This window comes from Mustela lutreola, chromosome 9 (genome assembly GCF_030435805.1).
Source record: "Mustela lutreola isolate mMusLut2 chromosome 9, mMusLut2.pri, whole genome shotgun sequence".
Taxonomy (NCBI): Eukaryota; Metazoa; Chordata; class Mammalia; order Carnivora; family Mustelidae; genus Mustela; species Mustela lutreola.
The window spans coordinates 47,775,310-47,803,060 of record NC_081298.1 but is presented as its reverse complement, the minus strand read 5'-3'; the positions used below and the strand labels follow the sequence as shown (position 1 = coordinate 47,803,060).

At 43.0% G+C, this 27,751-nt stretch overlaps 1 long non-coding RNA gene across 3 annotated transcripts; it reads left to right on the top strand.

The window, feature by feature from the left end:
- The first annotated feature begins 804 nt into the window (after positions 1-804).
- Positions 805-21,403, top strand: LOC131808222 (uncharacterized). 3 transcript variants are annotated; one of them, XR_009344735.1, is made up of 9 exons: positions 805-932; positions 1,363-1,503; positions 2,451-2,941; positions 3,189-3,282; positions 3,515-3,695; positions 6,715-6,812; positions 11,248-11,427; positions 17,622-17,758; positions 18,887-21,403. It is a non-coding gene; the product is annotated as an uncharacterized LOC131808222 (long non-coding RNA). The 3 variants fall into 3 exon arrangements; XR_009344734.1 differs by having other exon boundaries at positions 2,454-2,941; positions 3,189-3,695; XR_009344733.1 differs by having other exon boundaries at positions 3,189-3,695.
- The last annotated feature ends 6,348 nt before the right edge of the window (positions 21,404-27,751 follow it).

The window sequence follows — 27,751 nt, the reverse complement described above, 5'->3', positions numbered from 1 at the left end:
AAGGATGTGAAGAGCACAACCAGCTGATGTTGTTTGTAGTTCTCCATGCAAGTCCTTTTATGCCCAAAACATGTGTTGAAGTGTCCCCTCCTTGACATAAATGTGTGCGTGTGCATGTGTGTGTTGATGAAATTAAAGTGTAGGCTTGAGTTTCCCCAAGGAGCAATGACATGGAGACCAAATATGAAAACAGTGAGGACTGGAAAATAATGCCCCCAAGTAGAAGTGCTTGAAAGAACACTGGTTCACAGAAATTTGCAGAGCCTGGTTGAGGACTTCCCACAGATCAGGGAAGGGAAGGCTGAAGGAACTTTTTCTGGGTGTCAAGGGACAGCTAGAGCTTAAATCTGGCCTAGGAATGTATCTGAATGCCTGAACCAGCATTGGTATGGGTATTGAGTACATATGCTAGTGTGTCTATTGCTAGAGATCATGCTAGTATGTTTCTCGCATGTTCTCTATGTTTGAGATGGCCAGAGAAGCTCCGGAGTAGGTTTAAAAAGGAGTAGCTGACCTCCTCCTCCTCAGAGCACCAAGGGGCCAAGCCTCTCCCCACTTGAGACAACCCCCTTCACTATTGAACCTACTGCCTTCTCTAACAGTGTCAGCTGAACCAACATAATCAGCTATCATCTTGCTCCTACTTCTGTTGACCTTTTTTCCCTGGACCAGGATGAGAATTGGGGGAAGGGTTGCTGCGCATTCATTTCTCACAGTGTTTATCTTGCGGTGATCAAATGGCCGGGTTAGACAAATGATGTTTATGTGGCATGAGGGTGGAAGGCAGACATCTGGGGCGGGGACAGATCCTGCCAGCCCCAGGCACCAAGGGAGCGTCTTCACCCCGGCTGAGAAATTCAGAATCCTCTCAATGGGAGGCTCCACATTTTCCTTTGAGAAAACAAATTTTGCAAAGATTCTTCAGAATCCCGGTATGTACGGATAGCCTTTAAGGAGTCCAACATAATAGGGTCGTCATCTAGGGATGCTTGGGTGGTTCAGTGTCTGACTCTAGGTTTGTCTCAGGCCGTGATCTCAGCGTCATGAGATGAAGCCCTGCATCTGGCTCTGTGCTCTGTGGGGAGTCTGCTTCTCTCTCTCCCCTCTCCCTTTGCCCTTCCCCCTGTTCGCACTCTCTCTATCTAAAAACGAATAGAGAAATATTTTTTTAAAAAGAGGATCATAGTCTATCAACCCAAACAGCAAAGGAAATTACAGCTTTGATACTTGAGAGCTTTAAGTGATGACATTTCATTCTCTGAGCAGAGGTAATCGGCATGAAGGCCCATGAGGGAGGGGCTGGAGGAAGGGTGGTAACAAGGTTACAAATGAGCTATTTCCTTGTTCTTCTTTCCGTTTCAGCGTCTCCCAACGACTGGAGCTTTGTCTTGCCCAGCTGGGTATGTTCCAAGCCACTCTGTGTACAGACATGGACGAATATGATAGCATTTTATTGGGAGAAAAGACTCTTGTTCAGCTGACCTGCAAAACAGCTAATAGGAGGTAAAGGAAGGTGGCTGGCCCACTCTTCCAGATTTATATGCTACTTGTAATTTAAAAAAAAAAAATTCAAGCACCATTCCAGTTAGTCTCACCCCTTCTTTACGAGGTACCAGTAGAAGATATCATGACTTATTTTGGAGAGAAGGAACCTAAAGTTCAGAGTGGTTACATGAATGCCAGAAGAGGCATCCAACCGGGTCATAGCAAAGACTGGCCTTGAAAGGTCTTTTGACTTTATCCTCCCAGAGGTCACAGCTCCAAAACCCTAGAGACCAGGCAAATGTAAGAGAGCAACATGGGCCAAAGTAGTGGTGCAATAGGGAGTGTTGGGGACTATGGCCAACTGGGGAGCTTGTCCCTATCTTTAGTCCCACATGATTGTGGGTATGTGGGGAATATGGGCCCCATTCTGTTAGATTCTACAACTTGACCTCAATTCATGTTTTACAAGAAATTATTCGGCAATTACTTAGGGAAAAACAAAAACAAAAAACTATGTGCTACCAAACAAGACAAGTTTTTAGATGGCCTTCTGCCCCCAGGGTGTGATTACTTGTCCACCCCATGCCTTGATAGAGGCTGCATGGTGGGTGCGTGTGGCCAGGGTGGTGGGAGCAAGTGCTCCCTGCTCCGTTCTTAGCTGCCTGTCCCATGGGTTCCACATGTTAGTTCTGCAGAGGCTGGGTTGTGGGGGCAGGGAGTGCTCCCAGCTACAGCGCCTAATCAGGGAAAGTGAAAAATGGTGGCCTTTAACCCCATTAGCCTGGAAGGCAGACATACAGAGAGGTATGTGTTCCCAAATCTACCTCCCTTCTCCATCCCCACTCCCACCAGCATCCAGCATAGGACAGTGTTCACTTCTGTACAGTCATTTTTGGAGCTGACAGCAAAGTTTCTATTTTCTTTTGTGAGGGATGCAGTTGGTATTTAATCTCTGCCTTTCTCAGCAGGTCTGCTTTTTGTCACAACACTCCTGCAAAGACGGGATGACAGTGAGACCACATGACCTTATCTGCAGCTGCCGTCTTGAGGCGCTTTATGGTTTCTCTTGAGAACAGTCCAGCGTTGTGAGTAGGACCTCTCTTTATGGTTTCTCTTGAGAATAGTCCAGCGTTGTGAGTAGGACCTCTCTGTTCCCTGAATGTCACTCTCTGTGACCCTATCCAGCTCCTTCCTTGTGAGCCGTGAGAGCCACCTGCTTATCAGTTCTCGCCACTGGGAAATGTGCATTTTCCTCTTGGTGGAGGTGTACTTCACAAGGCCCCCCGGTGTGTTCTCAGCTTCCTCAGACAGCTGGCTGTATTTGGAAGACCCAGGGTTTCTTCCACGAGGATTGATGTGATCCCTGCAGGTCAAACACATTGGTGGAAGGCCAGAAAGCACACGGTCCTTCATTCTCCAAACCTGGGTCCACGCCAAGGAGGAGGACACAGGGCAGGTGAGGCAGGGACCCTCTTGTGGAGTCTTTTTCAACTCTGCTTTGGAGCCTCTCCTATTTTCTAAAACAAAAGAAAATGCAATGGAGAAAGGGAGCAGCCGCTGAACAATAGCAGGAAAGAGGGTTCAGGAGGAATGTGGACTTGCCCCATTTCTGCCTTTTTCATGGTGAAAATATGCCATGAGGAGAAGAGGACTCACTTTCAAAATCTCTCTCTCTCTCTCTCTTTCTGTTTAATTCTACTTAGTCAGTGTCAGTGTACAAGAGGTTATCAGACTTGTTCTGGAACAGTGCTTGGGAAGTTATGAGTTGCTGGCAGGATTTGCAGCCCACATACTCAGGTATGCAAGAAATAAAATTATCTCTAGCCCTTCAAATCACACCATTCTGACTCAGAACCCCTGCCCCCAACAAAATACATGTGAAACACCATCCTGGCATTACTGGGGGGGGGGGGTCTCCCCTCACAGCTTCTTGGAGAGCTTGTAGGGGGAAGGGGCAGCTGAGGCAGGGGTGGCTAACCTCTGTTATTCCTAAGCTCAGCGTTTGGATCTCCAAACTCCTCACACACAGCTCTCCGATCCCACACTTTCCTGGGTAACCCCTGCTGGGCTTTGCCAGCCTTTCAACTGAGGCCAGCACTTCCCTTCGCCCTCCTGGCCAGCCTGGGACAGAGTCTCCACTGCTCTTCTCTCATCTCCCCAGCACTGAATGCAACATCTGACCTGCTTAGGCCTTGGGCAAGCAAAATTAGGTAACTGAAGTCTTTTGAAGACAAATTCTTCTTTTTCCCTACCACAAATCTCCCCCAATATAAGGAAGCATGGGGCTTGTCTATCAGCTTAAGTGGGGAAAGTAAAAGGGAGAGGCACCAGAGAACAATACAGAAATCAATATCTTCCAGTCTTCCAAATTAGCATGACACTTATGTGTGTACAGAATGGACCCAAGATGGAGATTCAGGAGTCTGTTTATATGGTATGATTTAATGGGTCGCTGCTGGAAGATTCTATAGTTGAGTCTTTCAAAGTGTTATTCCGCCTAAAATTTCCAGCACTGAAAATGCAGACAGTATTTTCTCTCTAGGAAAGGGCTCCTGCATCAAGTTAGTGTTATCTGTAGTTAGTCGGCACCACAGCATGTGACCAGCACAAAAGGTGAGACAGTCTCTTCATCATGCAGTAAAGTATAGAAGGAGGTAGGACACCTGGATGGGGAGATGGGACACCTGGATAGGGCTGTGTGGTGGCCTTGTCTTAAGAGAATGTGTCTGGGTCAGCCATGCTGTGATCAGAGATTGACACCATGAAGACTCAGGCTCTTGGTTTGAAAGAGACTGTCCTAAGTAGGAGGTCACACCAGGGTCGTGGGTTCTGGCTGTTCTGGGGAGAATGGTTGCTGCCCACACAATCTGACAGTTTCTAGCCTTGTCTGAGCAATCCAGACCCAGGCTGGGAAAGTTATTCCTTAATGTTCAGGTGGCTTTTTGTAAGTTCACCTCTACCCTTCCTTTTGTCACAGATCAGGAGACAGCTTTAAAATATTGTGTTCAGCCCTGATGATTATGGCAGCACTATTAACAGTAGCCAAACTATGGAGAGAGCCCAAATGTCCATCAACTAATGAATGGATGAAAAGTTGGGGTTGGTATATATATATATACACACACACACACACATATACATATATATGTATCTTTTTGATGGCTGAATACTATGTAGTATTTTTCAGCCATCAAAAAGAGTGAAATCTTGCCATTTGTGATGACATGGATGGCGCTAGACTATATTATGCTAAATGAAATGTCAGTAAGAGAAAGACAAATACCATATAATTTCATGCATATGTGAAATTTAAGAAACAAAAAGATGAACATATGGGATGGGGAAAAAAAAAAGGGAGAGAGAGAGAGAGAGAAGGGAAACAGACCGTAAGAAACTCTTCAAAAAAAACACAACATAAAAGACTCTTAACTGAAGGTTGATGAAGGGAGGTGGGGGGATGGGCTAGATGGGTGATGGGCATTAAGGAGGGCACTTGTTGTGATGAGCGCTGGGTGTTGTACATAAGTGATGAATCATTGAATTCTACTCCTGAAACCAATATTCCACTGTATGTTCACTAACTAGAATTTAAATATGAATTTGCAAAAAGATTTAAAGAATTATTATCCAAATAAAATAAAATAAAATAAAATAAATTAATTAAATTGTGTTTAGGGCTTCATGGTTCTAAGTTAGTTAGTTTTTTTTTTTTTTCCTTTCCTTAGGTTTGAATTTCTATTTCTCTAAAAATTATGTATTTCTTTTAAATAATAGTTTTAGGGTGATTTTTTTTTATTGGGAAAAAGGAATGTATATAGTACAAAAGATTCCAGTAGACCAAAAAGGTCTATTATGAATGTCAACTCCCTCCTGTCCCTGCCCATCCTGAAACCACCCCCAGAGGCAGTGTCTGCTCCTGGCATTACCTCTTCTGGACGCGGTAGCAAGCTCTGTGCTCTAGTCTGAACTTCTATTTGTTTCAGCTTGTCTTGGAAATTTCTCCTTATCATCACAAAGAGAGTCACCTCATTTTTTATCTCACTGACCTTTCATAATTTGTTTAATTAAACCCCTTTAATAAATATTTAGGTATTATGTTTCTTCAGTCTAAGCCATCCATAAATAATGTTTCTTTATTCATTCAGTGTCTCTGTATATGCATTTTTGTCCTTTAAAATGTTTTCCTGTTCTTGATTCATTATCTCTATTTCCATTTCATCACATCATCTTTCCTAATGTATTGTGTGTAAATGTGTGTGTGTATCCTGGTTGTAAGCCATGCTGATTTTTTTTTTTTTTTTGGTAGACCAAGGAGAGGTAAAACAAAACAAAACAATGAATATTCTCCTTCCCTGTGCCCTGTCCTCAGTGAAGTACGATAGAGTTGAATTTCTTTCACATGACTCATGCTTTCTCCATGACTTTGTTGCTGAATACTTAGATTTGGCATAAATTTATCCTAGAAATTTATGGACTTTTTTGGGCAAGTGGTAGTCAAGCAGCCTCTTAAGAAGATGCAAATCAAGAAGATGGATTTCATTGGTGTACTTTATTGCTCTCTTATAGTAGGGCTATGGAATTCTTAGACTAGTGAAAATGCTGACCTGGTTAATTTACCATGAGTTTCTTCTTAGATGACTGTGGCCCACTTATCTACACTTTGCTGGGATCCTTGAGGCCTCTTAGCTTGCCCTATAGTCTGGGAAGTTTGGAATACTTCCATATTCTTAACCCTGCCTCCATGTTAGAATCACCTGGGGAACTTTATAAACAGCATGACACCTGGTCCCAGAATTTTCCTCTCCTGTACATTTAGGGCTGACAAACCTGGACTACATGATCACTGAAACCCTTCCTTCCTCTAAACTGATGACAATTGTCAGAGTCTGCCATAGAATTAGAGGACTTGTAAACTTGGCCAATTCATCAGAGTTTTCAAGTTCATCATTTTGAGTGTCGTGACCTATTTCCTCTTGAGAGTTTTCCTTCTAAACTTTCAAGGGCTTGGAGTAGAAAAGTCAAAGTTTGGGTGTTGAGCCCTTCTTAAGGGAATAATGAGCAGGAACACAATTTTCTCAAGGTGCAAAAATTGAGGACTCACACAACTGAGAAGCCAGGTGGATATATTCCAGCAGCTGGGACCGAAAGCAGGGATCCATGGGTTAAAGCGTCTGCCCAAGACTGACTTGTCCTTACACTATGTCAATCTTTCAATTTTGTCTCCCCCAGTTTTGCCAAATGTCAAAGCAGCATGTAACACTGGGCCTTCAGTCAAGGCCTTATGTTACCATGGATGAACAGAAGAAAAGAAAAGAAAGGATAGATGGGTGAGTACATGGATGGAAGGAACAAAAGGAGGAGAGAAAGATGGATAGTTAAATGCACTGGTTGAGAGTTTTACAAAGGTTGGGGGTTGCGTTTGTCTCCTGACCCTGTCATTTTTTTTTTTTTTTAATCTATGTGAGCTCAGGAGGTCACTTATAATAACATAACCCTCTCCCCTATCTTGTGAAACACTGGATTAATGATACCTATCATCTAGTGTTTTCATGGGGATTAAATTAGATTATGGTGGGTTAAGTATTTAGCCCAGTGCCAAACAATGTGTGCCCACTGAATGGCACTTACGCATTATTTTTCTTCACTTTACTCCAAAAGTGTTCTGCATTGGTTTTGAAAATACATCTGTTATATGCATTGCAAACTTCTTCCCGAATCTGTGTATTTCGTTTTCACTCCTTTAATGACATGTTTTGATGAGGCATTCTTATTTTTATGATCATTTATTTTATTAATCTTTTGTTTTGAAGTTACTGCTTTTTATAAACTACTTTTAAAAACTTCCTACCTGTGGTCATGAAAATATTTTCTTTTTCTTCTAAAATCTTCACCATTTTACCATTCCCATTTCAGTGTATGAGCTATCTGATGCTGATTTCTATGTACAAGGTGAAGTAGGAGCCAAGATCAATTTTTTTTTCCTACGTGGTAGACCAATCAATCCAGCAGCCTTTAGTGAAAAAAACACCCTTCCCCACTGTCTTTCAGTTGCCCCTTTGTCATAAATCAGGTGGGTCTGGTTCTGGATTCTTTCATCTCTTTCACTGTTCTTGTCTATCTCTGTACTGCCTTCTCATTGTTTTAAGAACCTCATTGAGATCAAAAGCTTTTGCACAGCAAAGGAAACAGTTAACAAAACTAAAAGACAACTGACATAATGGGAGAAGATATATGCAAATGACATATCAGATAAAGGGCTAGTATCCAAAATCTATAAAGAGTTTAGCAAACTCAACACCCAAAGAACAAATAATCCAATCAATAAATGGACAGAGGACATGAACAGACATTTCTGCAAAGAAGATATCCAGATGGGCAACAGACACATGAAAAAGTGCTCCACATCATTCGGCATCAGGGAGATATAAATTAAAACCACAATGAGATGCCACCTCACACCAGTCAGAATGGTTAAAATTAACAAGTCAGGAAATGACAGATGCTGGTGAGGATGCGGAGAAAGGGGAACCCTCATACACTGTTGATGGGAAGGAAAGCTGGTGCAGACACCGTGGGAAACATCATGGAGGTTCCTCAAAAAGTTGAAAATAGAGCTACCCTACAACCGAGCAATTGCACTACTGGGTATTTACACTAAAGATACAAATGTAGTGGTCTGAAGGGGCACATGCACCCAAATGTTTATAGCAGCAATGTCCACAATAGCCAAACTATGGAAAGAACCTAGATGTCCACCAACAGATGAATGGATAAAGAAGATGTGATGCATATATACAATGGAATACTATGCAGCCATCAAAAAGAAATGAAATCTTGCCATTTGCAATGACGTGGATGGAACTAGAGGGTATTATGCTGAGCGAAATAAGTCAATCAGAGAAAGATGATTATCATATCATCTCCCTGATATGAGGAAATTTAAAGGCAGAGTGGGGGGTTTGGGAGGTCAGGAGGGAAAAAAATGAAACAAGATGGGATCAGGAGGGAGACAAGCCATAGGAAACTCTTAATCCCACAAAACAAACTGAGGGTTGCTGAGGGGAAGGGGTTGTAGAGAGGATGGTTGGGTTATGGACATTGGGGATGGTTTGTGCTATGGTGAGTGCTGTGAAGTGTGTAAGCCCAGTGATTCAAAAATCTGTACCCCTGGGGCAAATAATACATTATATGCTAATAAAAATAATTAATAATAAAAAGGAGAAAAAGAATACAAAGAGCTCTCATAGAAAAAGCCAGGGTCAGATCAAATGTACTAATGAATTGAATGGACATTCAGGTTCATTCTAATTATTTGACCATCATCACTGATTTAATGTGGATTTCTTCAGTGCCTGCCTTATTCTGAGACAGCAAAACTAAATGTATATATGTATGTATGTATTTACTTACTTGTTGATCTTTACCTATGCTTATATTTTCTTACTTTCTTTGTTAACGGTATGTGACCAGAGAGGCAAATAAATGTCCAGGGACTGTGAAAGTTCTGGAGCTGGGTGATGATAGAAATGCAAACAGAAGCTGTGACAAAGGCAGTGGGACCAGGCGTGGCCTGGAAAGGGAAGGGCACATGGGTGAGCTGGTGCTGCCCCAGATGCAGGTCTCATTCCTGGTACAGGTTGGGGCAAGTCCAACTAGGATGCACAATGATTCTTATATATGGGAACCGAATATTAAAGTCATTCCAAAAAGTTTGGGGCTGTCCTCTCCTGGTAAGAATAGGAAGTAAGAAGCCAAAGAAAACTGGGAAAAGTGGGTAAAGAGTCAGGGGTGCCAATGGCTAACAGTCAGTTCTCAATCTTAATAAAAGTTTTAAGGTTTGTGGGTCAGGTATAGCATTCATTGCAGAATGTGTGAGAACAGGTATATTTCCCATTTCAATACTGTTATGATAACCACTTACTAAAGATGCTTGTAATCTTTTATCAAAAGACTTAAGTATCAAGGCCTCCAGGTGATTGCATGTAAGCCTGGGAAGCCCATTGCTTGATTACACGTGCAACATGTAACAGCCAGAAAATGCTCGGAGATAGGGAGTGGAGAGAAAGGACACAAGTGCAATACTTGGGTTTATTACTCAGCTGGGGGGAATCCAAACTTTGAAAAGAGCTATTGAAATTCTTCCTCAAAACATCCCAATCCAGAGCTAAAATGTGCCTTTTATTGTGACATATTTAGCAACTTTAACAGGAAAACCTGACTTTGATCACAAAGGTTTATATAAACCAAGTTTCTGGCAAGATCTTGAAATAGAATCTTATGACCCTGAGAAATGGTTTCTCTCTCACTGTAAGTGGAGAGAAGCCTTCCTCTTCTTTTTCAGTTTTGAATATGAGTCCCAGAGGGCTTGGGCAACACTGAATGTTCCGAGAGGTGGCAAACTGAGCCAACTTCAACACTTGGTGTCTCTTGAGTCACAGTGGATGTGGTAGGTGTGGCTTCTGGGGTTGTTGAATTCTGCCCCATCCCCTCAGTGTGCTCAGCCAAAATAGGGCTGAATTGCAACATGGCACATGCTGTTCTTTATTTGTTCTTTAACAAAGGAGAACACTGCCAAAGGTACCGTGGGGGCTGGATTCGAGAGGTGAACCTGTCCCTAACTGGGTGTGTTGGTAAGAGTCCCTCCTCCCTCAGAGCTTGTCCCCACCAAGAGGCGGGCAAAAGATATAAAAATGCCTTACAAACTGTAAAATGTAATAGCACATGGAATTTCTATTTTGTGGTGAAAACAGTTGACTTTGAGCAATTAGGCCTGCTTCTATTCAACAGGATGATGTTGTTGGAATATAATAAACCCATGGCTATACTTGTCCATCATTGCTTCATTTGAATATGTCTACTTATTCATTCACCGAAAGCTTTTATTAAATGTCAGTTGAGTAGCAAACACTCCATTAAGTACCATGGGTGGAAAAGATAAAAGCAAAGATCAAGAAAGAAGGGTGTAGTCTGCTGGATAACCATCAAGTCTATAATTTGCAAGAGTTTTATCAATAGAAATAGCTCTCCAACACATATTAAAATGCAAATGGGGTGGCATGTCCCAGGCACAACTTGTATTGAATTGAGCATCTTCCCACACAGAGGAAGAAACTTATCCCGTGGTTTCTGGAGATACTCAGGGCAGTGACTTTCCAAGTGGGAATATTGCTACACATTGGAATGAAGCAGCAGCCAGATGAAAAGTTGTTGGAGCCCATGAAATAATACCTCCCTCTCCTGAGGTATAATACCTCCCTCCTTTTCTTGCTTGCTTGCTTTTTTTTGCTTTCTTTCTTTCTCTCTCTCTCTTTTTTTAAAAAAGAGTATTTATTTATTTATTTATTTGACAGAGAGAGAGAGAGAGAGATAGAAATGAAGGAGCATAAGCAGGGGGAGTGGGACAGGGAGAAGCAGGCTTCCTGCTGAGCAGGGAGCCCGATGTGGGACTTAATCCCAGGACCCTGGGATCATGACCTGAGCCAAACTCAGGTCAAACCTGAGCCAAACTTAATGACTGAGCCACCCAGGTGCCCATTGCTTCTTTCTTTTTAACAATTTTATTTATTTATTTGAGAGAGAGAGAGTGCACAAGAGGAGGGAGGGGCAGAGGGAGAGGGAGAAGCAGACTCTCCACTGAGCAGGGACCCCGATGTGGGACTTGATCTCAGGACTCTCGGATTATGACCTGAGCCAAAGGCAGACATTTAAACGACTGAGCCACCCAGGAGCCCATGTTTCAGTTTCCCTTTTTATGCTTCACAGATTCATCTCTCTGCTAATCACATGACAGGAGGAAGACAGCTCTGTCAACGGCAACCACGCTTGCATATGGTCATGTCCTGCTGCCCAAGGACCCCCAGTCTCCAAATCCCAAGGGAACGACTCTGCTTGGGTCAACTGTCCTCCTTGACGCTCCCATTGGTAACTGCTCTCCGCCCTTTGGTGAGTTTACCTTCATGTGCACACAAACCTGCAATCACACACATAATTTGGCTTGAAGGACACACACATTGATTTGGCTTGAAGGACAGTAAGATGTACCATTTCTACACTTATATTTTTCACTTAATGAATCTTAGTTCTTTCTGTTGTGGTGCACGTGGAGCAACTGCATAGTATTCCATAAAATCTGTTCTTTGGCTTCTTGATTCCTTTGTTGATGGTTATTTCCAAATTTTTATATTATTTACCGGGTCACATTTACCACCCTTTGTCAATCTTCAGGTTTTTCTAGAATATATACACCTCACAATGGAAATCTGAATCAAAAGGTATGTGCATTTAAATTTTAATAGATATTAACAAATTGCTCCCCCAAATGCCTTTAGCAGTGAAAGATTCTGCCAATATGGTATGAGAGTAAATATTTCTTATCCACTTGCTAAATGCTAAATATTAGTAATCTTTCTAATAGTCTAGCCAAAAATTCTGTTAGGGCATCACATCACTTTGCTTTGGAAGGGCTGGTTTTCAAGCTTGCTGGCTGCCTCCTCCAGCCCCTGGGGCTCAGAGCTCAATGTCCTGCCCTGCTCCCCAAAGGAACAGAGCGTCTGAGTTGCCAGCCCTCATGGGGTTTCAGCAAGGATTATTCCCTGAAAAGCAATGGAATCTTCTCAATTATAACCTTGCAAAACAGAACTAGGGAACAGCTGAGTTTAACTTTCCAAATACTAAACTACAAATAATCCATTCAAGTATACAGTTAAATCATTAAAGAGGAAGTTAGGAAAAAATTCATTTTCATTTGTATCTAATACAAGGCTCTACTCCACTGCTCATATTCCTTTCACAAGAACCAAACACAGAGCTGTCACCATCCCCCTGCCTCTTCCTGAAGTGGAGGGACGACCTTTCCCAGCCGTGACCACAGTGGACCCAGAAGTACAGGCTAAGTGTGGGGCTCCTTCCTTTTTGTGTTTATATGACTTTGGAGAGGAGAGATGCGAAATACAGCTAGGGGGCAAGGAAGGAAAGGGATTTATTATCATTTTTGTTTCTTATTCTCATTTAGTTCAAGAGTTAAATTAGGTTATCAAAGAATCCATGTAATCAGATCTGGAGGTTTCAAGGTCATCAGGCTGCTGTTGTCATTACAAATTAGAAATAGTGCATGGTATTCAGTCACCAGAAGTGGCTATGAATGATGCTCTGATGCTTTTTGTAAAAGGGGGTCCATTGAAAGGTTTTGTGACTCAAGATAGAGCCCAGTGACTTTCTCAAGGACATACTGGTGTTCTTTTTTCATAAAATCACAAGTAATAGTCCTGATCACTTTTAAAAATTATGTATAATATGAAAATATTTCATCGAGCTTTTTTCAAAGTGTAAGTTGGAAAGTGTTGGAACGAACCTGGGAATCAGGTCCTCTGACAGTCCCTGGCTTTCGCACCAGCTGCCCAACCACGACCCATCCCCTGACCACCAAGATCTGTTGCCTTACCTGCAAAAGGTGATAAGTCTTATTTCACAGGTTTGGTAAAGATTCAACTAAATAATACAATGTATCTCCAAGATGTTTGCTAAAACATCTGGCATCAGTAGGTGCTCAGATATCAGTGGAGAAGAATAAAACTCAGAATGCTCTGACTTATGTTCATAAATGATTCATTTATAAGTACTCCAGGATGTGGGGAATCTTCATATTCACAAAGGCAACCTTGCAGGTATCCACTGCGGCTGCACAAAAGTGAAAATGCAGCAGATCTGAGTGTTGGTGGACACCTTGTGATCCTCCCTGAATATGAGGTTACCCCCCGCCATCCACCGCCCCACACCCGGAAGGCTGTCAGGAGAGAGTTTCTTACGGCTTCCCCAGTCCTGATGAGACTGAGGCTTCCTGTGTCATCCCTCAGATGCAGTGTGGTATCACCCACCAGTGACATCCAGTAACACTCAGGCCAGTTTCAGTTTGTGTCATTCCATCTGGCTTGTGGGATCAGGACCTGGGAGCTATCACCCTTGGCTTCTCTCTTCTCTTTTTTCTCCATCTGTGTGAGTTCCCTAAACTTGGCCAGCCAAGTCCATCCAGTTGTGACTTTGGTCTTACCTTTTCTTGGTTGTCTTGTGTCAACCACAGACATGCTTGGGACATCTTCTCTGCATGTGGCCCCAGGGATCCTGTGATAAACAAGGTGGTCTTGTCCCTGCCCCCAGGGGGCTCGGGTGTCTTGTCCTGGCAGCGATGATGGCCTCATGGGGGCAGCCCACAGACAGTGTGACTTTGATTTCTCCTGAATATGGTGATCCTCAGGCCAACCATCTAGGCCGTCGCCCTGCCCCCATACGTCTGGTGGCCATGCACTGGGATTCCAGTGGGCTGATGGCTGGTGAATGGTTGTGGGCCAGTTTTCAAATGGAGCTGGAGGTGATCATCAAAGGGAAATTCCCACAGCCCCCCTCTTCCACACTCTGTTCACATCTCCTCCACCCCAGGCTCAGGGTTGGGGTCATTGACAGTAATTTAAGGGTAGGGCAGCCCTGAATGACTTTGTGTCAGAGTGTCCTAACAGAGAAAGTCAAGCAGCTGCTTCACTTTTTTCCCCCAAATTTTGTTTCTGTTTCATCAACAGGAACTTTCAAAAAAGAGCATGTAGCCTAAGGTTCTATCTTAAACTAGGCTCCTCAGAAGCAATCCTGGGAGAAGGATTTGAGGGAAGGGGGTCTGTTTGTTTGGGGCATCTTTAGGGCAGGGGGAGAGTGAGCCTGAGAAGGGAAGAGCTAACAGAACATGTGATGAGCAGGTTTGCATCATGGGCACTCAGTCTGTGCCAGCTATAGGAGGTAACATGGAGTGCATAGCACAGTGGCCTGATGTCTGCTCCCATACCTGAAGGAGTTGGGGTATCCACTAGGACTGGGGTTTCCAGAACTTTGCACTAAGTCCTGTCCTCTGTTGCCCAAGGCTGCTCTTGGGGGCATTTTTTCCTGCACTTCTAGCCCACCATGGGTGGGGGGCAGAATGGAGGCATGCATTTTCTTGCAGAGGGATGCCACAGGCGCACATTGGAATGGCAAGGGGGTTAGGGATGTGCACAGGTAGCCAGTGGCACCAGTTTCCAACTTCTAACTCCTACAAAGGTTTGCCCCTGTTGGAGCCAGCTCAATGCAAACTGAGACACAATTAGCCTGGAAAACTCTAAGGACCCAAATTTTAGTTTGGAGCTGATGCTGCATTCAGAAACCTGGCATGGCTTTTCAGAATTAGGGCTTGTCAAGAGCAAAGCTAAACACAGTGTCTCATTTCAAAGAGGGTCCAGTTTCCTATGAACTGTTTATTGAAAAAATATGTGTGGGGAGAAAACATTGGACAGTGGCATGGCACTTCAGATCTATACATGGAGAGAGACAGGTTCCATCTCAGAGAGACTTTTGTGGAGTGTCCCGGTTGCGGTCTCCAGAGTGTTTGCAGATCTGCCTTCAATTTTTAATATTACCAGGCAGCATGGAAAATCCAACTGCCTGGATTTGATTTGTGAAAGGGATGGAGAAGGAGGTTGGCTCAATCGATCACTTAACAGAGGCCGTTACATGCCTCATTGGAACAGCTCTGTGCAGAGCTTGGATCCAGGGAAGAAAAAGGCAATTCAAAATAATCTGGATGCCCTGAGCAGCACTTTGGCTCAATTTGCCTTTGCAGAAAAGACCAATAATTCCTTCCATGTATATGCCTTCGTATGGTCTGCTGTGTGCCTCAGACACCATTGCCCTAGGTCCTTTCTATAGGTGAAGGTTTTGAATTACTTTATTTCTGTCTCATGAAAGAGGCAAGCAGGTCAGAGCAGGATAGGACCTGCCCACTTGGTCCAGAAGAAGAAACTGGGCCCAAACCATCTCTTGATTGTCAGCAACCAGACACTCTCTGGCATGTAATCTGTGCCAAGTAACTGTCTGAATGACTGTAGGGCTGTACTGTTGTTCAGTCTGGGTCCTTTCAGCAAAGGAAGGTCATGGGTTGGCATTGGCAGGGACATGCAGCAGGAGGTTCGCTTTGAAAGCTCGTCAGATGCACTTTTAGGGTTTGTTTGGATGTCTTCACACATTAATTTAATCAGGTGGCTAGGTTCGGAGCAGCTGCTTCCCTCTCTGGTGGACTTGTTTCCGCTGGTCCACTAGCCACATCCCGTTAATGAATCAGCCACTGTGCTCATGCAGCTCGGTGACAGGCTGCCCAAAGGTGTGCACATTGCAGGGAGGCACTAGAAAGAAAGGCTCTTCAAGAGCCCGTTGAGTGAATTTCTCGTTCTGTGATGTCTGGCACGGGAGCAGGTATGAGGATGGCCGAGGGAGACAGGCTTCCTGGCATGGTGATCTGCCTGCATTATTCATTCCATGTCTACTTCCAGAACAGTAGTGGAAGGGACAAAGAACACAAAAACCCTGTAGAGAGGAACAGTCGCTTGACACTAGTATTGTTGCTACACCAAGAAAGTCAAATAAGGCAACGAGACTCCAAAATTGCCCTCAGTGATTTCAGTGCTTGCAGCAGTTCTTCAGAATGCAGAGACAGTTTCAGGACTACAGTGGACACGAGAAGTTGCTTCTGTTTTGGGGTTCTGCTTCTGGATATTTAGAAATTTGTTTTCTTAATTATCAAGGATATCTTAGGAAACTTCAAGTGGAAATCGGGCGAAAATAGGTCCAGTCATTCTGTGCCTTACTATAAATGCCCACAAGCACTTCCTTACCTAAGAATGTCACTTGCTTAGTGAGGGAGCTGGAATAGGTTGAGATAACCATTCTTACGTGAACAAATGGGTAACTTAGCCCAAAGCTGCCCAACAGGTATGAGCTACGAAGCTAGGGTATAATCCCAGTCCTCTGCACTTCAACTCCAGGGCAATTTTGCTGCTTAAAACTTTGCTTAATCTCTCTCTGTCATGGGTGAGCATTAGGGGCTTTTGAGGCAATGTGATTTTATAGAGGAGAACTGTTGGTGTGTAGTTTTGCATAAATTCCCATCAGTTTCCATAGCTACACTGTTGCCTCTTGGAGACTGCGGACTCACAGTCCTCCATCTCCCTTCCTCCAGTGCTGGGCCTCCAGTGCAGAGCCCTACTGACCCTCTGCCAAGGAAGCCAGGGAAGGCTGCAGGGTACCGGTACTGCCTATGGTATGAAAAGCAAGTGAGCTTCTCCTGCATCTCCATTCACACCAGTTTCCATTCTCCATATTCTGTGATGCTTGTAATGGCAGGATAAGCATAGGGTCAGGATATCTGGGTCGCAGGTAAATTCCTGTCCTCAGCTCTGTGATCCTATGGAGGATCCCTTTGCTCCAGCTGGAGCACTGCACACTGTCTGGTGGTCCCCACACCCCCTGGCACCTGCCCATGATCAGGAGTTGTTCCTGCTTTCAGTGCCTTCACACCCTAGTGTAGTGTTGAGGCACCACATGAATAGACACATACTGATTACTGCTGACAGGAACAGAATTCCTTCATCCCAAACCACAGTGGGCATGGCTGACAACTTCCAAGTAGGGACACATCAGTGATGACCTGAGCTGAGCTCCTGGCCTAGTGGACTCCAACAATGTCTTTTTTCATGAATGGCAGAACCTATACCCATCCCATGGTCCAGGTTTCTGACCTCGGGAGAACTCAGAGACCAGGAATCTGGAGTACTGGCTTGGCTGCTCCCAGGATGTTGTAGTTATAACAGGGAAATCCATGGGTTTCCCACCAAACCTTAAATAACACTCCCCTGTGCCCATGCCTCAATCCCTCATCATTACAACAAACTCATTTTTACAATTAGTGAAGGGTAGATCTTTGAGGGGAGAAAGAATTGAGAATGGCCAACCCAGTGGCTCTCAAGCTTGAGTGGACATCAGAGTCCTCTCAAGGCTTTTCTGCACACCAGCTGTTGGACCCCACAGGTAGTTATGGAACCATCAAGGACTCGCACTTCTGGACACTTCTCAGATGCAGATGTGGCCATGCCAGGCACCACATCTGAGGGCTGCTGGAGCAAACCTGGAGCAGCATGGTACCTCAAAGCTTTAATCAGTCCTTCCCCACAACAGCAAAGGACTTGTTGGAAAGAAGCCAGCTCCTAAGGATTTCTTAGATATGAAAAATTTTAGCATTAATATGAGTTAGAGGCTATAATTAATAAACAATGATTATGTTTCCACAGGCACAACAGTAAAGCAGGTACTTGGAACACTGCAGGATCAGCAACGGAAGTAAGATGCAAGTCTCCTGTTGAAGTCCCATCTCCCAAAAAATGTATATAAAGAAAAGAAGAAAGCTAGAAGACCGGCAACCATGAAGGTGGGTATTGGGATTTTTCTTTAATTCTAAGTTTTGTGTTTCTAGAAAAATCTGATCAAATAACATCTTTCATAACCAAATGGAATTTTGACTTATCAGCCTTATCGTGGTCATCAGGCCAACCCACAGTAAGATGAGTCTTGGCTTTCCCATTTTGGAAACTGCCAGAAATGCTATTTGGATTAATTTCTATTTGGGAGTTGGCTAAAACTGGCCACATTCTCTCATACTTCAGGATAAACATCATAGCATTGTCATATAAATTTATATTCCCCAAGTAAAGTTAAAATAGGCCTTTTTGGGGGAGGCAAAAGACTTTTTTTTGCAGATTACTTCTCAAATATGTTCAGACACAAAATTTGACCTTTTTTCTTCCATATTCAATGTCCACCAAACTAAATTTCTGTTTTGGGAATTATATTAAATTATATTGTATTCTTCAGTTACATATAAAATCCAATTAACATTCTTTATGGAAATCTCAATACCATATATAGGTTAAAGAAAAGATTTAAAAGAACATTCTAATACTTTCTAAGAAGTAAAAGAAATCAACTTTTTTTTTTTTTTTTTAAAGACTGTATTTATTCATTGAAGAGAGAGAGAGCACCAGCAGAGGGGAGAAGCAGAGGAAGAGGGAGAAGTGGAATTCCTACTGAGCAGGGAGCCTGACACAGGGCTTGATCCCAGGGCCAGAAGATCATGACCTGAGTCAAAGGCAGACACTTAACCATCTGAGCCACCCAGGCCCTCCAGAAATCAACTTTTCAAAGCACAGGCCAATCATGACATTGAAGTGCATCTGTACTATTGTCTGTAACAGAGTACATTCCAATGCAAACATAAGTACTTCTCATTCTCTACAGTATATTGACCCTCAAAAACTGTGTATATAATGTCAATAAAGTAAATTATCATACATTTGAAATAGAAGATTAGAATGGAAGCACAATCTGGAAAAAGAAATCAACTTAATTGCTGGCCTTGAAACTATTTTATGAATTAAAAAAGTATTTTAAATTCTGGCCCTCTTAATTCAGGACCCTGAACTTCTGTGCTTTCAAAAACAACTAATCTAGAGCTCTATAACTAAAATAAATTCCTGATCAGGCTCTTGATTTTTTTCAGGTATTTACCATTTTTGCACGTGACCCAAAGGTGATGACAACTCTGTCCTCCTCAGAGGGACACAGCTATGGTCTAGGCTGTGGATGGTAGCAGGCTGGTGCCATGGTCATGATGGGGTTTGGGAGAGACACTGGCCCAGACTGACCAAGAAGTCATAGAGAGATGATTTCTGGAGGTCCAGGAAAAGTTGTCCTCATTCTTAAGGAGTCACATGAAGGGATGGTCCCTTTGTGTTTCTGGACACTGGATGTTAAAGGTCTGGGTTTAATATCCAGAATTCTGGGAGCCAACTTGCAACAACAAGGGGAACCAACTGGGGGCAATTCCAGCCCACAGAACATGGCAGAGCAGAGGCAGGAAAGAACATGCGTCCTTGACACCATTGCTAGCTGTTGAGTCAACCAACCTGGATCCTTGTTAGACCTCAGCTCACTCTTATTTGATGTAAGAAACTCTTAAGTTGGCTGTGTCTGTAAGACAAGTCTTCTCTTGCCTATAGTGTAGCCATCCTAGATGATACAAATGAAATTTGAAAAGCAGAGATTTCATGGAAAAGTCTGTTCCTGTCCATTTTCATTGGACACCTTTAAATTCATTCTGTGTTAAATCATTTTTTAATATGATTGTCTGTTTTGTGTGTGTTGAGTTTGAGGAGTTCTTTATAGATCCTGGATATCAACCTTTTGTCTGTACTGTCATTTGCAAATATCTTCTCCCATTTTGTGGGTTGCCTCTTTGTTTTCTTGACTGTTTCCTTTGCTGTGCAGAAGCTTTTGATCTTGATGAAGTCCCAAAAGTTCATCTTCACTTTTGTTTCCTTTGCCTCTGGAGACATATCTTAAAAGAAGTTGCTGTGGCTGATATCGAGGAGGTTACTGCCCATGTTCTCCTCTAGGATTCTGATGGATTCCTGTCTCACATTGAGGTCTTTTATCCATTTTGAGTTCATCTTTGTGTACAGTGTAAGAGAATGGTCGAGTTTCATTCTGCTACATATAGCTGCCCAGTTTTCCCAGCACCATTTATTTAAGAGACTTTTTTCCACTGTATATTTTTTCCTGTTTTGTCAAAGATTGTTTGCCCATAGAGTTGAGGGTCCATATCTGGGCTCTCTACTCTGTTCCACTGGTCTATGTGTCTGTTTTTATGCCAGTACCATGCTGTCTTGGTGACCACAGCTTTGTAGTAAAGCTTGAAATCAGGTAACGTGATGCCCGCAGTTTTATTTATTTATTTATTTTTAAGATTTTATTTATTTGACAGAGAGAGAGGGAATACAATCAGGAGAGTGGTAGAGGGAGAAGCAGGCTCCCCGCTGAGCTGGGAGCCCAATGTGGGGCTTGATCCCAGGACCCTGGGATCATGACCTGAGCTGAAGGCAGTCGCTTAACAAACTGAGCCTCCCAGGTGCCCCTTTATTTTTGTTTTTCAACATTTCCTTAGAGATTCAGGGTCTCTTCTGATTCCATACACATTTTTGGATTATTTGCTCCAGCTCTTTGAAAAATACTGGTGGAATTTTGATAGGAATGGCATTAAAAGTATAGATTGCTCTAGGCAGTTTAGACATTTTTAACAATGTTTATTCTTCCGATCCAAGAGCATGGGATGGTCTTCCATCTTTTTGTGTCTTCTTCAATTTCTTTCATGAGTGTTCTGTAGTTCCTCGAGTACAGTTCCTTTACTTCTTTGGTTAGGTTTATTCCAGGGTATCTTATGGTTCTTGGTTCTATAGTAAATGGAATCGATTCTCTAATTTCCCTTTCTGTATTTTCATTGTTAGTGTATAAGAAAGCCACTGATTTCTGTACATTGACTTTGTATCCTGCCACATTGCTGAACAGACACTTCTCCAATGAAGACATACAAATGGCTATCAGACATGTTCATCATGATGATGAAAAAATGTTCATCATCACTAGCCATCAGGGAGATTCAAATTGAGATATCACATTGAGATATCACCTTACACCAGTTAGAATGACCAAAATTAACAAGACAGGAAACAACATGTGTTGGAGATGATGTGGAGAAAGGGGAACCCTCTTCCACTGTTAGTGGGAATGCAAGTTGGTGAGCCACTTTGGAAAACAGTGTGGAGATTCCTCAAGAAATTAAAAATAGAGCTTCCCTATGACCCTGCAATTTCACTACTGGGTATTTACCCCAAAGGTACAGATGTAGTGAAAAGAAGGGCCATCTGTACCCCAATGTTTATAGCAGCAATGGCCACAGTCACCAAACTATGGAAAGAACCAAAATGCCGTTCAACAGACGAATGGATAAGGAAGATGTGGTCCATATACACTATGGAGTATTATGCCTCCATCAGAAAGGATGAATACCCAACTTTTGTAGCAACATGGACAGGACTGGAAGAGATGATGCTGTGTGAAATAAGTCAAGCAGAGAGAGTCAATTATCATATGGTTTCACTTATTTGTAGAGCATAACAAATAGCATGGAGGACATGGGGAGTTAGAGAGGGTAAGGGAGTTGGGGGAAATTGGAAGTGGAGGTGAACCATGAGAGACTATGGACTCTGGAAAACAATCTGAGGGTTTTGAAGGGGTGGGGGGTGAAATGTTGGGGGAATCAGGTGGTGGGTATTAGAGAGGTCATGGATTTCATGGGGCACCTGGTGTGGTGCAAAAACAATGAATACTGTTACGCTGAAAAGAAGTTTAAAAAATACAGAAAAAATCATTTTTTAAAGATTTTATTTATTCATTTGATATAGAAAGGGAGATCAATAGCTTGGTGGGGAGGCAGAGAGGGAGAAGCAAACTCTCCACTGAGCAGGAGCCCAATACCAGACTCAATGCTAGGACCCTGGGATCATGACCTGACACTTAACCAACTGAGCCACCCAGGTGTCCCTGCTCACACAAAAACACCCCCATTTTCTCTCTAGAATAAATAAAAATAAATCTTAAAAAAAAAAAGAAATTTGAATTTAAGCAATAGCCAACATTTTTGTTTGCTAAACTTGGGAAATCTATCATTTGTAAGTGATACATACATCCACATATGTGCATGTGCACATGTACTGTACACGCTTATACACACATGCACACTCCTCTTTTCATTTGTATTGCACACTTAATTTAGTCGCTCATTATAATATAAATGGGTACTAACAAAACTCAGATGAAAAGAAAATCATGAGGCAGTAGCTCAATAGATACCTTTAAAAGAAATAATTTAATAAAATTACAAAGGAATTTCATCGTGTACAGGAGACCATCTTAGGGGGTTTGAAGCCGATTTCATGGTGGGTAGGATTCTGGTGTCCAGGCTGAGCTCCCCATTCTGGCCGCGATGCAGTATTCACAAAAGAGGCAGATTTCACATAGTCCAGGTCTCCAGGCCCCTGCCGGGCAGCTCTCAGATCTCCTGTAAACATTTCCCCTCGCACTTCCTAAGTTCTGGGTGTGTTTATTTTACAGAAAGGGGTCTCAGCCCATCTGGGATTTGTTTGGAAGGGATTGCCTCTTTTCTTTCTTTATAAAAATAACCCAGTATCTTTATGTAACTGGGCCGGATCATCAGTTTAACGAGTGGGCCTCACCTTTTCCTGGGTGTGTTCCTGGAAACAGTGTGCAAAGCCGGTCGGGTTAACCATTCTTGTGCATGGCCTCCAGCCTGCCTCCTTTAAAGTACGTCTCACAGCTCCATGGTGCTGGCCACCCGCTCTATTTCTGTGGTCCGGAGCTGCTGTGGGAGTACCCACCCAGCGTGCAGGTGTGGCTTAACTTTGATGAGTGGACGAGTGATCCAAAGAACAGGAGACTGGATTCCAGCTTCTTTTGATGTATTGGTAGCCTGTAATTTTCACCCTGGAGGAGCAGGCTCCTGTAGTCAGAATCATTTAACTGTGAATCCAGGCCTCCCTTGGAGACATTGTGGGTTTGGTTTCAGACCACTGTGAAAAAGGGGAAGAGAGCAGTTAAGTGAGCCAAGTGAAATTTTTGAATTCCCGGTGCATATAAAAGTTAGGTTTATACACTATGCTGTAACCATTAAGTGTGTAATGACATTATGTCTAAGGCAACAATTGTTTAAAGACACTAGTTGGTTAAAAAAGACTTTATTGCTAAAAGATGCTAACTGTCGTCTGAGCTTTCAGTGATCGTCAGTGGTCACCGATCTCCAGAACTAATGTAATAATAGAAGAATGGTTTGAACTACTGTGAGAAATGCCAAAATGTCGCACAGACACACAAAGGGAGCAAATGATGTGGGAAAAAATGGGGCCAACAGACTCGTTCCCGTGCAGGAATGCCATGACCTTCAGTCTATAAAGAAGGTGGTAGCCATGAAGCACAATGGACTGAGGTGTGGCTGTAATGGGACGCAACATGTCCAGGACAGTTAAAAAACAAACAAACAAGCAAACAAACAAACAAAAAAACCGCTTAATTTTGTCTTTAATTCCGAGACCAAGTTGAGAAAGATCTCAGTTGCCTTCCTTGGTAAAAACTAAAGTTGTATACACTGGGTGTTGTATGCAACTGGTGATTCATTCAACCCTAACTCTGAAACCAATACTACAGTCTATGTTAACTAAATTGAATTTAAATAAATAAACAATAACAATAAAGTTGTGTTCTATAGAAGTAAACCAGGCCAAAAAGCCACAGGACCCCAACCCCAGATATCTACATGCAACCAGCCGCTTCACTGACACTCAGGAAGGGAACATAAAGGAGCCACAGCCCATGACGCCAGTGAGGGGTGAAAGTACTTTTGCATGTTTGAGTGGGTAAAACACAGTGTTAGGGTTTTTTTGTTGTTGTTGTTGTTTTTGTTTTTTTGTTTTGTTTTGAGGACTAAGGGAAATTAATTCCTTCCTTATATCTCACCCTCTCCCATCAATCTGGAGAAATTGAAGATCTGCACAGTGTCTCACTGCAAAGCAGTCGGCATCACACAGACCATATCCATTTGGCACAGGGCTCTTCCTCTCTTTCACGGAGCACAGATGACTTTCTAAATGCTTATTTCATTAACCGCAGAAGAGCCTGGGTAGATGGGGAACTGCCAAGACACGAGATCCGTGTGTCGCACAATGGAAGACAGAGATCCGCTCCAAGGATGTGAGTGAGAGAAGAATACACAGTTTTTGTTCTAACACACACATCCAAAGACCTAATAACTTTCTGAAATCCTCATCTAAGTGTAAAGTTGGCCCTTTGGACCCCCAGGAGACCTCTTGACATGTGGCTGCTTGCTTGTAGAATAACCCATTGCCGTGATGTCAAGGGCTTTGTTTCCGAGAAAAGACAATTGTTTTATCTCAGGAGGAAGGATGTTGGGGGCAGCGGAGGACAATTTGGCTTTTGCCTTTAACTAATGACACTTAGTGCGGCTTTCATCCATGGAGAGCCATTGGCAAACTCAAGCTATCTAAATCATGTGTGGTTTTGTAACGTCGAAAAAAGTGGGGGAGAGTCTCAAGGAAGGGGGGTCACCTAATTCACCTCTCTGAGTGTGGGCTACACCTCACAACATCCTTCTAAAACGCTGAACATGAAAAAGAGAGAGTAGGTTTAGAGTGGCCAACGGATAAAGCTTAACACCACCAGACATGTTGACAGCACATTCTCTTGATATGACATGTCGAGAAGGGCACTTTGCCTCTGTGGTCATCCTGCTCAGATGCCTATAACCCCCTTAAACCATGAGAAAAACACTAGGAAAACCCACCCGGAGGAAGCTTCTATAAAACGCTTGATTAGTGCTCTTCAATGTCATCAGAAACAAAAAAAGTCTGAGAAACAGTTACCAACTAAAGAAGGCTTTAGGAGACATGGTAGCTAAATGTAATTTGGTCCCCTGGATGAGATCCTGGAACAAAAAAAGTATATTGGGGAAAAAAAACCAAACAAACAAAAACAAAACAAAACAAAACAAACCTAGTAAAATCCGATGAAGTATGAATATCGTTTATAGTTAAGTACTGATGTCTGTTCTTCAGTTGTGATCATCAGACCAGCTAATATAGACTGATAATCAGAGAAACTGAATGAGGAGGACACAGGGGCTTTCTGTACTGTCTTTACAACTTTTCTAGAAATCTGAACTATTCTAAAATTAAAAAAAGATTAAGTAAAACTAATAATTATAAAAGGGCTCATCCTAGCATAGGAGGTATCTAAGGCTGGTGCTTTCAAAGTGTTTTTTAGAATTTGATACAAATTAAAGCTCTTGAGTTCTCTCTTGGTTATAGTAGACAAGAGGGTTTTGAAGAAACCTGGTTATAAAATGGTGACATTCTTCAGGACAAACAAACAAACAAACAGCCAAATTATGCTAAGGCGAACAAACAGAAATACCTAATACTGAAAAAGTCTGAAATCCAGCCCATTGTTATACTTTACTACATAGGCTTGGATAATAGTGGTCAAAGACGCTACTAATCCTTGGCAGGACTAACTCCAAAGGATCAGCGGAACCTCTCATTATATGTGGTGGATTGACCACAGTCTTTGTCTTTACTCCCTCCCCCAAAATTATCACAGTGATAAAAGAAAGCAGGGAAAAAAAGGCATAATAAACCTATATGGACAAAGAAAACTAAGGAGGCATCCCTGGAGTGGTTTAGGCGAGAGAACAGCTAACACTGACTGAATATGCACCAATTTAAATTCTTTCTGTGGGATGAATCACAGATGAACCGGTAATCATATATTCAGAAAAAGCAGAAAAAAAAACATATAAACCAAGTGCCTGTGAAAATGGAAAGGAGGAGCAGTGTGGAGTCCAAAGAATCTGCAGGAATGCAGAACTGCCAAGGCATCATAGGCACCCAATACCTCAAACAGCAGAGCTGAAGAGCAGGGTTGAGAGGGGAAGGGGGTGTGGCCTCCCTGGATCTGGGTTGCTGAGAGATGGCTTCCCCGATCCCAAGGCAGGTGATCAGTTCATTCTCTGGACACATCAGACAGAGCGAAGTTAGGATTCTGGACACACACCAAGGAGGCTCAGTCCCAGGTCCTACTCCTGGGAAAGCCATTGAAAACTCTTCCTGTGAACAGTGGGGCCATTTTCCAAGACCTATTTCCAAAGGCCCAGAGCCAGGCGGGAGCTCCCCAAACCTCAGATGATTCTTTTGAGGAAACAGATCCCAATGTACTTAGCGGATACAGAGAGACATTTTCAGATTTAGATTTTTATGGGCTGAATTTTGTCCTCCTCTATTTCCCATGTTGAAATCCGCAAACACCCCCTGCCTCCAAATGTGGTGATATTCTGAAACAGGTCCTTCAAAGAGGTGAGTAACTTAAAAACAAGGCAATCAGGGTTGGCCCTAATCCAATCTGACTGGTGTCCTTATGAGAAGAGGAAATTTATTTGCACAAAGAGACACCAGGGATCTGCATACACTGAGGAAAGGTCCTGTGAGGACACAGCAAGAAATGAGCTATCTGCAAGAGAAGGAGAGAGGCCCAGGAGAAGAAACCAACCCTGCAGACACCTTGATCTTGGACTTCTGACCTCCAGAACACTGAGAAAATAAATTTCTGTAGTTTCAGCCGCTCTGTTTGGTACTTTGTGATGGTAACCTGAGCACACAGATGCATGGATATTTAATGTTTCCTCCAGTGAAAAGGCCAATGATGGTACCATGAACTCCACCAGTTCACAGGCGTTGTCCACATGCGTGGAACTTCTGTATGGATCAGGGCATTGGCAAGAAATCCTGATGGCACTCTCAAAAGGAGAGGTAGAACAGAGTTTAATAAAGGGACTACTTAAGGGGCAGAGGGTGTGGCCAAGAGAAACCAAGGGTAGGGGGGTGGGAGCAGGTCCAGGGAGGGGCAGCAGAGGCTGCTCTTATCAACTCTGTGTGGCAAGTCAGGATGGGAGGGTTTACTAGAACCCAGAGAGGGCTGAGGCTGCCCAAGAAGGTCAGCCAATGGGAGATGTATGTCACCTTCAGTAGAGGAAAGGAATCGCTGCCAAGACACAGCTCAGCAGGAGAAGACTGGGACCTGAGTTCCCCACACATTCTCTCATGCTGATGTCTAACCCCCTGCCAGTGCTCTGGTGGCCAAATTCCATCAGAATCCAGAGGGCAAAGGATGCCGGGTGATGCAGCCCATGTAGGTCAACCTCAGGGGCACAGAGCAGGGTGGAAGTGGATTCAATCTGGAGGAGCCAATGAAAAATATACAGACCACTTTCCAATCAGCTTGTTTGTTCCTCTTCATTAAATCTGAACAGGCTTCCAGGAGCCCATGAACTCCTTCAATGGGGGAAGAAGACCTCCAAAATGAATAAGCACACAAATCCATAAATAAGTAAACAAGGGGAAAATAGGATAAATGGACAATGCAGTGAACAGAATAGGAGGCAGGAAGGAAGGAAGGAAAGAAGGAAAGAGAAAAGAAGAAAAGAAGAAACACAGAGGAAATAATGTAGCAAGCCCTGGAACATATATATTCCAAGAATCCAAAGTCCAGTGATTCCATTCTCAGAAATACCATGTTAGGACAAACGGAAAAAAAATCAGATAATGTGAAGGAAGCTTTGTAAATTAAAAATATGATCACCAAAAATAGTAAATAAGAAGATTAGAAGAATATGTTTAGAAAGTAAAACAAACCAAAAGAAGATACAAGATGGGTGAGAAAAGATAAGAAACTTGGAGAAGCAATCCAGCAGATACAATGTCTGACCCTTTAGAAACTCAGAAACAGTAAGAAATGGGTAGAGAAACACCCCCATCAAGTACATGGTGGGGGCACTTCTCCATCCCTGAAGCCTTGAATCTCTAGACTGAATGAACCCTAGGTGTACCTAACTAAAGAGATGGAAACACACACACCAAAGTACACATTTCTGAGGTTTTAGAATTCT